This window comes from Chelmon rostratus, chromosome 13 (genome assembly GCF_017976325.1).
Source record: "Chelmon rostratus isolate fCheRos1 chromosome 13, fCheRos1.pri, whole genome shotgun sequence".
NCBI classification, from domain to species: domain Eukaryota; kingdom Metazoa; phylum Chordata; class Actinopteri; order Chaetodontiformes; family Chaetodontidae; genus Chelmon; species Chelmon rostratus.
The window spans coordinates 459,582-475,589 of NC_055670.1; the positions used below are offsets into that span (position 1 = coordinate 459,582).

At 37.8% G+C, this 16,008-nt stretch overlaps 1 protein-coding gene across 1 annotated transcript in view; it reads right to left on the reverse strand.

Annotated features, from left to right (window-relative positions):
- The window catches only part of LOC121616581 (SH3 domain-binding protein 4), a 54,782-nt gene extending 41,525 nt beyond the window's left edge, over positions 1–13,257 (reverse strand). Inside the window, exon 1 of the mRNA XM_041951413.1 lies at positions 13,105–13,257. The gene's annotated coding sequence lies outside the window, so the exon portion shown is untranslated. The remainder of the gene's footprint in view (positions 1–13,104) is intronic.
- Positions 13,258–16,008: the final 2,751 nt, after the last annotated feature.

Consider the following 16,008-nt stretch of genomic DNA (forward strand, 5'->3'; position numbering starts at 1 on the left):
TTCTTCAGCCAGTACATATGGATCGTATCGGGGCCTGGTGCTGCCCAGCTCTTCCTCTTCGACAATCTTTCTTGGATGTCTGCCATTGACATCCAGTTAATAAGTGCAGCTCTGTTTCCACCTTCTGATGTGTGCAGTGGGTGCACTTTGTTCTCTGGAGAGCCAGGTCCACCTGTGGGGGCCTCCCTCCACGGCAGCATAGTTCTAACTAAGTCTGTACATGGTCAAGGATCTGTCCAGGGGTCAGGTAGCCTGCCCCAGAATATTTTCTGTTTACGGACAAACACCCGAGTTTGCTCTGGCTGCTAACTGATTCTTTGCAATGAGTCAAATACTTTTCTTTTTGTTTTCTTAGAATTTGGTTTAGTCTAATTGGGTTTCTGTCTGTGTGCTTGCGTTTATGAACAGTACCAACTGGCTGAGGTGGCTTCTCTGTAGGGTCTCCCTGTTGGTGAGGGCGTTGCTACTGGGCGTGTCAGGTCCACTTTCTTTCAGGTGTTCTCTCTCTCTCTCTCTCTCTCTCTATTTCTCTCTCTCTCTCTCTCTCTCTCTCTCTGGAGAGTTCTACCCATCCCCCACCCCCATTAGTCTCCCAGTGTCTGACTGAGAATTTCGCCCATAGATAAGATGAAGATAAAAAACTTTATTAATCCCACGCCAGGGAAATTAAATTGTTACATGCAGCAAACAATAAAAGATAGACATAGGAAGACCAAAAGAGTCAATAAAAATGTATACAGAATAACAGAATAATAGAATTGACAATCAGCTATGTATTATGTATATTAAACAGAGTATGAGAATACTGCTGCCACAAGGGTACAAAAATATATGCTGCCATCAGATTAATAATTAAATAATAATAATGTAATCATACTCTTCTCACTACTTCAGAATGTTTTTCATTTTTCTTATAAGTTTTCAGCGTGCTACAGATCAACATAAATAAGCAATAACCATCAGTATAAAGTGGTTGTGCATAAATATGTGTGTGATTAAAGTATTCAAAATAACTTTGATCCTTTAGCTTCCTCTCTGGAGTTTGAACCTTCACGTACAGACTCAGACTAACAGAAGAAAAACAAAACCTTCCAGAGCTGACTCATTGATGCAGCTCTATGATGAATGTTCATAGATATGATTACTTATTCATAGCCTTTTAGGCCATGATTTCAGTGAATTTTCCAAATCTTCAGGTAATTTCATTGTTTCCTAAATCCGAAAACTACAGTAGTTTTCAAAACATATAGCCGCATATGATGAAAATAACAAGTTATATATTAACTTTTCTGGTAATTTATTTGTATTGAGTCATGGCCATGGTGACTCCTACTGGTTTGTTTCTAATCAATGCAACTGGAAAACACTGATACATTATCAGTGTCTTCTCAAAGATAATTGCTCATAATCTACTAAATGAAAAGGTTTGTGAGTGGCTATATCTTTCTTGTAGTCAACAAATCCCACGAAAAGACCAAAACCAACAATGCAGGTAGTCTGTCTCTGACTTCCCTTCCCTCGGCTCTTAGCTCAAAGCCAATTGGTTCCTACTTTTGGAATCGATGTTCAATCTTTGGATCAGAGCAGTAGGAGTTCATCTGGGATCATGATGATGTCACGTGGGCTGTACATTGCTGAGTTTCTGCTTTTCAGAGAGCAAAGGAAAGATGTGTGATTATGGAAAGAGTTTGGGTTGCCAGTCTGTGGCGACGGTTGCATCGGTAGGGGTCTTCTGGACTCCCTTTTTTCTTTTATGTAGTCCTTTGTATAAAATGAACAAATATATTGTCAGCTTTTATTTTGTATTTCTTTGTTCTGTTGCTATTTTTTCCAACTGCTATTGCCTGCTGCCTGTTGGACCCGGATTTCCCCGGCTGGGGATTAATAAAGTCTTATCTTATCAAACTCCTTGTTTTAAATAGTATTGTGAATGAGCCATTAGCCTGAACAATATTTGGCTCTAAAATAAAACGCACAGTGTCCTACAATAGCCCAACTCTTTTCATTCTTTTTCATTGAATCTTCATTGCATCTGCTCTTCCAGTCCATCCCAGCTAAACCAGCTAAAACTGCTACTTTTAGATGGTATTACAAACAAATATTCAAACCTCTGATGTAAATGTAAATATGTGCAGACAAAGGGCAGGAAAGCTGTACAAAGCAGATGTGGGTCAGTGGTACACCATGGTCTGAGAGACACCAGGCTTTTTATTTCAATCCATTATTCAGAACAGTGTTAGCTTGGAGAAGACACACTACACAGAGAAGAAAAGGGTGGTGATAGTTGACTACTGACACACACTACAGCAAGATACAATTAACTGGAACAGTTAAGAGGCAACTCCACGAGACTCTCCCAACAAAGGAGTGGGAGTCATCTTTGATCAGGATATGTCATTTAGCTCCCACGCAAAACAAATTTGAAGAGCTGCATTTTTCCACCTTCGTAACATTGTAAAAATCAGGCATTTCCTGTCTCAAAATGATGCAGAAAAACTAGTCCACGCATTTGTTATCTACAAGATGGATTATTGTTACTATGCTAATATTAGCTGCTCCGCACTGGCTCCCTGTAAAATTCAGAATAGAATTTAAAATCCTTCTCCTTACCTACAAAGCATTAAATGGTCAGGCACCATCTTATCTTAAAGAGCTTATAGTACTCATAGTAGCTCATAGTGATCCCAGAATCCCAGATATGCATGCTGGTCACTCATCGACACATCCAGTTTCCCACTGGGTCTCCTCACACCACAACTCAATTTCTGTTAATATTTTGTTATATTTTCTAATCCTGGGCTGTTCCTGTGAATGTGAAATGTGAATGCAATAATTGGTGCATACTGGAATCCTGAGCCAATAATTACTTTATATTTCTTTATACTTGATTTGTAAGCCTGCTCATGGCAAGTTTTGTCTTGCAGCTTAGCTCCCATGGCAACAGAGAGCAGTTCCAACTTTCAGTCTCGCAATTTTTGTGACACTGAAAATGCCAGCATTACCCCATTAAGGGAGCTGGTACAGCGCCACCACTCAGTTTCACTGCCAAGTTGTGCCAGTGGCCAACCGAGGTGCTGCAATGAAGAAAACCCCTGTGGACCCAACAGCATTTTACCCATAGGCTACTATTTAAAAGAGAAACTGATGACAGCACACCTTGAACTGCAAATATTTTATTTTCATTGCGATTGTTTTTCTAATCCATGATGGTCTTACATTTCTAAAACTTTCTCAGAGCCTAAGACAGAGGTGTTTCTGGCATCATCCCAATCTAACTTCCAGAAATGTTATCCTAAATTCTAGTGAAGGCTTAGTTTCTAAAAATTGAAAATGTTGAAAATATTTTGAGTGTCTAAAATAATGCACAAAACATCAAGAATATTTCTATTTGGGAATGGTGCAGCCATAAAAAACATGATGTCTTTAATATCAACATTTCACTCACTGTTACATCATATAGCTTCAATGAGGGGCTTGAGCAAGATGAAGACTGTGGTACTGTCAACGAATTTAAAGTGATTTAAAGAAAATCAGTACTGTACATGGTCCATAAAATCACTAATTCTTCTTTTAACAACTGTTAGCAATTTCACTTTAAACCCACCAAACACATTAAATACATCTGTGCAGTTAGAGAAAGAAGATTAAAACTCCAAATTATTTACATAGAACATTTAACCGGCTCCACATTTTTCAATAAACTTTGGTGCAGTGGACTGTTAGGCAGGTTGTGAGAGGATTCTTTGGTCGTATCTTGGGGTTTGCTGCCCATCTCTCCAGAGTAGTTTAATAGTATAGATTCACTGTACTGTCAGCCCTGTTAAAGCTCAGGTGTCCTTAGTCTGCCTGCTGGTCTCTTGTCAAACTGTGTGCAACAGGAGGAGGATGGAGGCTCTGCTGTGTTAACTGCTGACTAATATGACTCTATCAATGCAAAACAAAGGTATCAATATAAAATTATAATCATGTTTGTCATTATGAATATAAATGTATAATCATGTTAACATTCTCCAACCTCTGCTCTCATTTCCTGTCTGGCCCATGAGATTGTCATTGTCAGCTGGCAGCAGGGTTAGCAGCGCACTGACCCAGTGCTTGATATCCCCCAGGAAAAGGCTGTCAGCATTTTTTTTTTTTATTACAGATTCACAAGGAAAATGTAATGGGATATAGCTCACAGAGTGCTCACCTTCATCTAAGACAACATATTCATGGTTTAGAAATCATCAGAGTCCTCACTATGGTCCTTGGTCATGAAATGTAGCCTATCATTTGTTTTTAAGCTCTCACTAATTCTCTAAATATAACAGTAAAGCTGGTAACAGACCTGTGATTAAAACCTAAAAACACCTGACAATAAACCAACAACATGCACTAAATGTTGGAGTAAATACTGAGGACTAAGCAAAACCCACTAAGTCCTTCAAGAATATGAACATGGTCCTGTACCAAAACAGATGCTGATCTCTCCTTTAGAAGCCATGAAAAGATAAGGGGATAAAATTGGATTTTTTATTAGTATTATTTCTCTGGCTCAAATACACAATGTTGATGGTCCTCATTCCACTGGTTAAAAACAAAAATCATCAATCCTTTACCATGGTAAAAATCCATAAATACCACACTCTGTGATTTTATCTCCCAACTAACATCAACTGACTGGAACAGGAATAATAAGACATGCTCACAATGAGAATGCTAACATGCTGATGTTTGCACAGGTATAATGTTTACCATGGTCACAGGCATATTTTAGCAGGTTATCATGCTAGTATTTGTTAGCACCAAAAGTACAGCTGAGGGGGTGTGAATATGTGGACCAAATTTCATGGCAAACCATTGTAACTTATCACGGCATTTCACTGGAAGTCACAAATATGAACCACATGGTAAGGCTAGAGGAAAAGTCACAGGATGACCCAAATTGTCAAGATTACTTGTTGGGGGACTATAAATGTCTGTTCAAAATTTAATGGCAATCCATCCTATAGTTTTGAGGATTGTTCAGTCTGAATGACAGCACGAAGCCAATTGACCAACATTGCTATCCATACAGTCAATTCATACGATTGCTGGAATTAAATAAAAAGAATCTGCAAGAAACCCTGTTTTTGTGAAAAGAAGGATGAAAAAGCTGCCTGAGTTTTCAAAGCCCCAACTTTCCTTACAGATTCTATTATTAGTTTTTTTTTACAATTGCTTACACACTAAAATTAAAAATAACAGAGTTATTAACACTGACACTGACACTCAAGCAGCAAAACCTCAGCCCAGATCTACGCAACTATAAGCATATTCTCAGCCTCACACTTTTTGCAAAACACTACACACTTCTCTACATTAGCCACAGATATGTCACTTCCTTGCCATTTAAAAGCACTGTTTTTCAAAATACCACACCTATGAACCAGTTGATTAAACACAGCTGTCAGACGAAAGGACATGAAGGAGACATGAGAGGGGAACCCGCGGAGGGAGAGGTAGAGGAGGATTAGATACACTTCAATCCACAGCTGGGGAATTCGGTTGTTACAAGCAGCAGGTAATGGCAGTTGGAAAAAAAAATAGCAGTAGAAATATATATATATATATATATATATATATACTATAGAAGGTTAAACAAACAACAGCTTTCACCCTGCAGCAATAAAAGCATCCTGATGACCAAATGGCTAGCTTTATATTGCCACTCAGCACAGTCTGCTGTGAGTTTAAGGATGACTGCTACTGAGCCGGAAGTGGCTAGAAAGGAAATGCCTTTGTGATGAGAGGCAGCCAGATCTCTGCTGTGTCTCCCTGCCTGCCACATTTCCTTTAAAGCATCGCCTTCAACGCATTGTTCTCATCTGCTCACCCACAGTCCACAAGAATGCTTAATACTCAGATCAGATTTTAAGTTGTGTAGACACTGGTAGGACATCATGTCCACACAGGAAGATGAAAAGTATGGAATAAAATAAAAACTGCCTAGCAATCATAACTTTAGTATCCTGTGACATGTTTGACAACACTCATATTTCATGAAACTCTAAGAAAGAATGCTCTTCAAAATTCATCCATACTATTGTGAAAACAATACAGTACCTGTGCTTTTGTACTGATACTAAGGAACTGTTACAGAATGGTACAGAACAACAAAATAATGTAGAATTTAGATGTTTAAGAATCTTACACATTTAAATAAATTTTAATTCATTTAGTTCAATCTGTGTTGAAATTTAAAAAAGGTCATTGTGCCTCAGCTTTACCAAGAAACGAAAGAAAAGGTTGTGGAGGCCTTGAATAGAGCACCAAGAGCAGCACTAACAGTGAGAAACATGCTCTCATCACATTACAATGCTTCAAATATGGATGTTGCTGCAAAGAAGCTACAAATTCTTGAACATGGATGCTTCACCCACATCTTCAACCCAACTGCACATAGGTGGGCACCCAGGATTAGTGTCATAAATTCAGTGAAATATGGTCACTTCTGTTCCTGAGTTATGATGTTGAATAATGGCCAGAAAAGGGTTTTGCAGAACATTGTGATGTGAAGTTGACCTTTGGGATAAAAAATGTCATCACTTCCATCATTTTATCCTCTAAGACAAGTTTGAAATTTTGTAATAATGAATAGCATATGAATTTCTGAGTAATGGCCAAAAACAATGTTTATGTGGTCACAGTGCATTGAACATGTTTGTTAAGCTTCAAGGATTTATGCAATGTATTATGGGGAGAAACACTGAGCATAAACAGAACTGTACTTGTTTCCAAGAACACTCCACGGGGTACCTTTAAAAAGCACTTTCTTTCCATAATGCTGAGGCAACAACACAAACCACAGCAGCAGAATATTTCTATCGACACACAAAACATGCAGCTACACTGTAGATCATGACAGCAGAGGTAGAGAGAGAAGTATGACGAAGCATAACTGTCATTAACAAAACCACTGCCTGTTGACCAAATGCATTTTATTTTATTTTTTTGACAAAAAGAGAAGACACAAAATATAGTCACATACTTCAGATGAACTGCTGAAACATTGATCTGGTTGATTTCTATAAATTTGTTTTACATTTTGAAATGAAAACAACAAAGCACACTCTGATCTGTTTAACCGCATATGAAATGAGCAAAAGCTAAACTGATTACAGCCCTGCCTCACATTTAGAGCCACAAATGCAAAGTTGGGAGGATTTAGCAGCTGACAAACATCGGCTGAAGGAGCTCATAGACCTTGTATTAGCTTGTGAATTCATCAGATAATAAGACAACCCCAGTGAGAGAAGTAAGAAGACAAACAGTCTCATAGTGAGTCAATACTTCTGAGGCCTTGGGTGTTTGGAAACAAAGCCCTAGTTTCTCCTTTCCTGAAGCAAGGCAGAGCCACAAGTGATTATACGTGTGCTTGCTGCTGAAATTTTGCATTTGAAAAATTTGAAAATGAAGGCATGAGAGCAAACACTGCAACTGCTTCAACTTGTATACGGCTTCTTTTACACAGTTCAGAGCAACGGGTACTACTAGAACCAATATTAGAAAAGTGACAAACATTATTTGTCATGCCTTTTGAAGTTTAAAACAAACTTGTTGGTTTCTCGAGTTGAGATAAAGAGAAGCATAAGTACAGAGCAGCAATCAAGACAACAAAGTAAGGGAATAAGGAAAACAAAAGAGAAAAATGCTATTTTTTTCACTGCCGTTACAGTTCAAAAGAATAAATAAATCACCATTAAACACTAAATAGAGTGTCACGACTGTTCAGACATGTACTCTCGTCTGCTTTTCCACCTCTGTATGTCTCCTTTACATTTATTCATTGCATTCATTCAAGCTTCAGAGTTAAGCAACTAAACAAAAAAGTGGGTAACCCTGTTGTCATCTTATCGTCACAAACATTTTTAATCTGAGGAGTGTCTGATTTGCCTAACCTTCACAGTTCTTCAGACACAGCGTAAACTGAAACAGCTATGGGATAGGGGACTTTTAGTTAATTGGTATAGATTCTGTAGCTCCATGGTTCCTGGAACTTTTTGGATAAAAAGAAACAAATTCTATTAAGTGCAAAAAAATCAGTAAACCCTCATCCAAGAAGCTGGGATCAGCAAAGGTTTTTCTTTTTTGCTTGATAAATTACTCAAATTATAAACAATTAGGAAAATAGTTGTTGATTAATTTTTTGTTGATCAACCAATCAATTAATTGACTAATCAGCACCGTTTTATAGTTATGTGCAGAGGTTGCCATACAGAATAAGCTATGAAATACTAAATAACTTGTTAATGGCATAGGATTCCAACAAATAAATGGGTTAAACAAATGCTTGTGTACTTCCATGTTGTTTTATTAGGCAACTGACATTCTGCCCAAGGACTACAGTTGCAAATTAGCTAATCAGCTATAAACTGGCACATTTACAGCAATGTTCATCAATGTGCACTGTCCTAAATAAATAAATGAATAAAATAAAAATAAAAAATGCTTCACCTTTCCGCTAAAAACGAAAGACATACTCTACTATCCCTGCTTCGTCTGCCCACTTCTGTGAGAGGATATATCATATCCCAGCTTTGCTCTTTTGTAGAAATCATATTCATTATTTCACACTTTTCTGACTATGGGAGATGTCACCACGAACAAACTCTCCTCAGAGTACTCTGCTGCTGACTAGCATCAATAAATTGTGCACATTAAAACACTTGGACTGTAAACACCTCTGTCTCTGTCATTTAGGGGGCACATTCAGTGACATAAATCAGTAGGATTCATATTTCTCTGATGACGACCAATGTTAAAAAAAAGTAATGGAAATTCCTTCGATAGTTGCTTCATTCTGCAATAAAGCTGTTCTAAAGACACGTTTCTGCAGTTTTGACCCATTCAGATTATTTCCCCTTCTCCATGCACCTTGCAAATATATGTCCAAGTTGTGCCAGAAACCTAATGCTCTACTGTGGAACAAACCGCCAGACTGACTGAACGACTTTGCCACCCCTTGAGCCACACAGATAGTTGCTGTCATGAGTGCCAAACACAAAGGCAGGGAGATTAAAACTGACAACCTGTCATGAAACAATGGGTTCAAAAACGGGATGCAAAAAAAACTGATAAAAGGTTTGTTTCTTCTTAGCAGGTACAGATGACTCGCATGCAACACTGAACACTCACTCTGGGCTGATACAGAGCACGAGGGAAGGGGAGTGGTGGTGTTTGGTAAAGACCGAGCTCCAGGATGACTCATGCCTGGAATAATGGCTGGCTCTAGTCACTGACAAGTAAAGCTGACGAGGGTGGTCCTTGACTGTGGTTAGAATGAAGGGTGGGGGATACCAGCTGCTTGTACAATGCCAACTACAGCCATGCCTTGCCTGTTATATCTCATATCATCATTAGTTGGAACTGAGCTTCACCAACAAGCGAAGACGCATGTTTACTCCTGGTGGAGAGGACACTTAGGCCTATCTGGAACCACAAGCATTCATTCAAACAATGAAGTCTATTCAAGTCCAGCTGTAATCCAATATCGGGTCCTCAATGATAAAGGGATGAAGTATGTTTTGCTCAGAAAGTGATCAAGCATCCAGAAACAATTTTAACAAGCACATTCATAAACTGAGGTACAATTCTGGGTAATTCACAGACCTGCATTTATAGTTCCAATCTTAACAATTCACCCTCAGGTTAATCAAATGTAAATGGTAAATTGACTGACTGTACTTACATGGCGCATTTCTAGTCTGACAACCACTCAAAGCACTATTACAACACAAGCCTGCCTTCACACAATGGTAGCTACAAACATGCTCATAATGACTGTTAACACACTGATGTATGGCATCAGGGGCAATTTGGGGTTCAGTTTCATGCCCAAGGATACTTCAACATAGGATGAGGCCAGGTATCTAACCACTGACCTTCTGATAAGTGGACGACTGCTCTACCTCCTGAGCCTTTGTCGCCCCTTGTACATTGCAATCACCCGTGATACCATTGTTGTTATAAGAAATGCACAATAATGTTTGAAGAGAGTACAATCTGGACTGAGAAGGAGACCAACCTGCCAAAAGAAAATTAAATATGATCCAGTGTGAAGCAACAAATATTTGAAAAAAGAGTGGTCAAGATAAGATCAGTGTTTCCCAAACACAGATTTTACTTGGGCAGGCTGCCCAGGTATACTAGAATCTGCCAAAGTATATTTGCTGACCCATTTTAGCACTCTTTTATACATCTGAGAGAAGGACGTCTATGATCAATTAACTAGTGGACAATTTCCCCTCGCTCTGTCCCTCTCGTCTACTGACAATCACACATGCTCTGCAGAGAAACACAGAGATATAGTATATGTCCTTCCTCTAAATGACTGCGACCTTTCCTGTTTAATTTGGCCCCACTTTATGTCAAAATCTACCTTTCTGTCCCTACCTTCACCCATATTCCCACTTCCTCAAATTCTCATTCAGTGTCAATCATCTGATGGGCACACCCAAGGGCACACCTGTTTTCACTTCCCTCATCTGCTCTGCAGTTACTACTACACCCACTCTCTCACCTAGGGCTGTCAATGAAAATTCTAAATTCATGCAAATTTGACTGCTGTTGTTTTGTATGTTGGGAAATCACCCAGTTCATTTTTCATATTGTTTGTGCTGCAGCATAAAATATCACATTTTTTATATCAAAATAACTTTACAGCTGGACAATTTCATTTTCTGTCCATTACTACCAGTAAACACAAGATGTGAAATAAATCTTTTTTAACTTCACAATTATGACAAAGTATATTCGAATAATGATTGAAGACTTATTATATTCTATTTTAAAATTATGCTTCTTGTTACAAATTCAGGCAACCTTTAACTATGCTCGAGAGATCATAGAGGGGTGAAGTCGTCAGTAATAGTTAAAGGAATAGTTTGACATTTTGGAAGAAACACATTGTTGCTGTCTGTAAAGATGAATATTCTGTAAAGATGAATATCTCTCTGATATCATTCTGTTCAATATGAAGTTACAGCCAGTAGCTGGCTATCTTACCATAGCATAAAGACTGGAAACAAGGGGGAACCGTTAGTATAAATAAGTGTTCAAAGACAAGAAAATCCACCTCCCAGCATTTCCAAAGCCACTAATTAAGATGTTGGCTCTTATTTGTTTAAATAATACAAAAGCCAAAGTGCTAAATCAACTATTTGCCATTTTAAGGGGATTATGTACAGGAATATTTCTTGGCTTCGAAGCGGAAACTTCGAAGTCACTGCTCTGAGACACAAAGTAGTTTCCAAAGCAATTCCTTTAACTAACTCATAACCATGATGTAAAAATATTACAAAGACACTTTAAAAATTGATACTGATTTCAAAGCACACCTTGTTCTTGTGGTAAGTGCTGAAGTTGTTGAAGACTAAGCAGAAGAAACATCAGTCTGCTTCACATCTGATGCATTACTATCTCATATCAGGACTCACTCATGCATTATCATTTACATGAAATAGGGTACTAATTCATAATTATAAGATACTATGTCTATATTTTGACTAAGTCATTGTTATTACACATTAACTAGAGGACTTATACATCAGCAGTCCAACATTATTGGCTATCCATGTAGTGTCTTAATTCTTCATGAATTGTCTTAGTGTAACTGTACTAAAACTGTATTCACTGTAGTGGTGGGAATTCATAACACAAAGGGGTGGGCAGTAAGCCAGTTTTGTCACCATCACCGGTATCACGGTCTACCATACTATGGATTTTGCAATGCCATCATTACTATGACAAATGTTTTCGCATACCGAAAATAATGTGCTGTGGCTGTGAACATGAAGGAAAAGGGCTTGGTACATACTAATAAAACTCATAGATGTGGAAGGTAAAATTATGAGCAATGCACACCAATTTCTCTGTTGTTGACTGCAAGAACAAACACAAAAGTCTCAACACCCAGAGTAGCAGGTTGGATGTGGGAAACAGTTTTTTCACATTGCTTTTTCTCACAGAGACAGACCTAACGTTATTCCCACACTTCATACTGCAACAAAAGCTCAGCTGGTTTTGTTGTTACAGGAAAGTCTACATAATAATGAAATAATATTGTAGGTTAACTAGATGTAGGGTTAGGGTTAAATGTAATGTGATTCATTCTCAGAATTAGACAAGGGGTAGGATTAGGAATCTCAACAGCATGCTGCAACTCTTGTTATTTAATAATCTTCAAATGATATTTTTGTCATATTTCCTTAAAAAAATAATCACCTATTAAACTCGTTGCCAATTCATTTTCTGTTAATCATCTAATCAATCAACTAATCACCTAGGTTCTCATTTTCATCGTTCCTCCTGTCTCTCTGTGAGGATTTATTTTGGTTACTGGCTTCCACAGTTTCTGTCTGCACACAGTTCAGATTCAGATTGGTGTTGCAGACTGTAACCTGTATCATTCGTGCTTCGTGCAAACACGAGCCAGTACTGTCAAGATGATAAAGATGATGATGTCAAATACTCGGGAAATCAGAGGAGTTGTGTTATTTAATGCCATGGCAACTAGTGTCACCCACAGTGCCACTAAGCTACAGACAGACCACCGTGATACCGGGTTCATTAGCATTTCAGTGAGACTTTACTGTCTATCAGCTTGTAACACTATTACATTTGAATATTTGACATTTCTAACAGCTTTACTGGTATTTAGTTTTCTTTCAAGGGGATCTTAGACGTGAAACGACGACGTTTGACAACATTACCGTACGAAAGAGCAGCTGGTTTTAAACGACCACAACCGTTACTGTAGTTTCACAGAAGGTACACACGGAGAGGATTTCTGGAACTTCAGACGGTCAAACAAACAGCGACACATAAAAAAGGGTATCTTAAACGAGAAAGTCGGCATATATTCAGGATTTAGAAATACAAACGAGACTTTTGGTTTGGTATCGGTTAACCGTCGTTTTCTCAAGCCAGCAACAATATGTGTACCACTTTAGCTTGATTGTCCACAATGAAAAGTTGCAGCTAATTCTTCGGCTTCAGGATGAAAAACCCGTCGCTCCCAGGTGGAGGAAACATTTTCTCACATCCAGAACATTTTTTTACGTTGAGGAAAAAAGGCGTTCTTACCCGGCACAGACGAAGGTGAAGACTGAAAGAAATGGCTGCTAACCAAGTGAAGAATAAGTCTTTTTTGTTGTCCCATGAAGAAAGCAATAATAGCCGAGCAGGCGCAGTTTCCGTCGAGTTTTCCCAGTGCTGCTGGATGTGTATGTGCGGATTTACCGTGTTCGCCTGGAGGAAGGCAGCACAGCTCCGGCTGATGTCACTGGGACAGGGAGGGGCCTCACTTCCACAAGGGCATGATGTCACTTCAATGGTTCCAAATGACTCCGACTCCAATCAGGGATTTGTAATACAAAGAAAGAAAATTTTATTCTATTATCACGGACTAATGTTAAATGATTTGCTGGACCAGACATTCGAACCTAGACAACAGTTCCCCTACAAAACTACAGCAAATACACAATGATATATTGGATCAAAATAAATTGCCAGTGCCTTCGAACAACGGTGGAAAATGACAAACTACATTTATTCAAGTATGGCATTTAAGTATAGCTTAAAGTTTTGAGATGCTTACTTTCCATTATTTCCATTTTATGCTCCTTTTTTCTTCGAGCAAGCCCCCTAGGCTGAGAACCACTGGACAAGATTATTCAACTGTATATAAATTAGTTAAAACTACAATAGTAAAATTACATATTGTTTACATATTGTAAGCAATCAAATATATAGTAATATATCATACACAGGGCCATTTCTCTGTATATTTAGTAATTTTATTTACTTTTCATACATTTTACGCATTTTACTAATAATCTATGCTTTTACTTACATTAGATTCCAAATACATGGACCTTGAAATGGAGTGTTTTGTATTAATACATTGTGCTTTTACATTAATTTACTTCACTTCAGTACTTTCATTTTATTCTACTTAATATTCCTTGTCCTTCAAATTTAGAGGGGAACTTTTTACTCCACATTTATTTCTGTAACTACTAGTTACTTTGCAGATTATAATTAGACGTATGGTTATGCTTTATTATATTAAATGTTTCCTTTTATTTACAGAGATGAAATGTTGTGTGTTCAACTATGTGTGAATAAAAACGTTTCTGGAAAGGATTGTGTAATTTTTTTGTAATTATATGGAAAATGGAGATAGTGTTCAATCGTTATGCTTTCAGTTAAAAAATTCCAGTAATATCTAGATTAAACTGTGTCTTTAAGTTCTTGTTCAATAGGTCAGCTAAAAATGCAAAAATGTTTGTCTACAAGCAAATATGCAATTCAGCCTATATAAATATTGATAATGTTATATCTTACCCAAAAGTAGTCATTACGTATACTTTTGCACATTTGCTTCTGTTACTTTAAATATGTTTTACTGATTAAGCATCATCAATCTGTTTTTGTTGTTTTTGCCCACTTCATGGGGACAGAACTCCACAGAAAGTTGGATATCACACACGAATAACAAGTGATAACCTTATAAAGTTGATATGGCAAACAAGGTTGCAGACAGCTGCCAGCACAGAATGTTCACTCTTCTCGTAGCTCTGGTTTGGTTTCCACCAACTCCTGTCAAACTATCTGGCTCTTTATATTTTGCACTTTCTTCTCCAGTTAGTCTCGAATTGTTTCTTTCTGTTGTTTTGTGCTGAGCAGGTACAGGCCGTTGGTCAGAGTTTGTTTGATGAAAACAGATGCCTGCTGTGCCTGGAAATATAAACCAAAACAAATGTGCTGTAAAACAAAAAGTATGAACTAAGACAGGGTAAAAAGCTCAGCTGCAGAGTTGCTGCTTATTTGTTACAACAAATGACACCTTTCATACTACAGTAATATTATAGTAGTGTGATTTATTAATAATAATACTGATTAGTGCAGCTTAGAGATCTTAGAGCTAAGATCTCCATGAACATGCACTGCCTGAATAGTGCTTCACTACTCTCCCCAGCGCAAGAGATAGCGCTGGGGAGAGTAGTGAAGACTGATTCTTTTAATAAACAAATAAATAAACAACTCTGCTAAATGCCACATCATATTAAAACAAGCAAAACCGTCACAAATGTACCTTTCCAAATCAGCTAACTGGTCAGGCGTTTACCACCTCATGTCTCATTCACACATCTAACATTGTCATAATGAACATAAGCAGCCATCGTGGCTGATGTTAGTGGTACAGCCATGACGCTGGCATGTTAGCTTTGGGAAATTTTGGCTGTACTTTCTTTGCTACTCTTGTGTGACTAGCTCACTATTTAACAATATATTTGCTTAGCCTTCTAAAGTATGGTCATGCGCTATGAGTACCACAGGCAGTGTGCATGCAGGTAGGCAGGTAGGCCTGAATGAAATGATTGAATGGGCTTAATACAGGCCTGAGACAGCTGCAGATACCCATTTTTTTTTTCTTTTTATCTCTGTTTTGTGATTGCTGTTGGGGTGAAAAGAGAATTTCTACAAATATTAAAAAAATGCTTCGAAACTACATTACCTACCTTAGCTTAAGTTAACTATTCGAGATCTCACCTCTTACTGAAAAAGTCACCTACTGAACGCCTATCGCATATTATCATAATTAAGTGACATGCTGACCTGAAAGTCATAAAATAAAAAGTATACTCAAGAGTCATAAAGCAAAGTATGCAAGATGTGTGGTATAGTATTGAGGCTGGCAGACAGATTAGTTTTTGTTTTTGTTTTTTCGGAAGACATTATTGTTAGTTTTTATTTTATTTTTATAAGTTTTTCAGTCCACAGCATGGTCAAATGTTTGTGGACACCATTTCAGCTATATGTAATAATTGAAAGTTACACTTTATTGCGTAACGAAAATGTATTAACACCCAACAAGTTGTACATTCCATGGTGGTAATGAGTTTTCACCACAAACATTTGGAGGGTGTTATCCTGCTTATACCATGGCCACTTGCCAACAAATTGCCACATTCTGAAATTAAA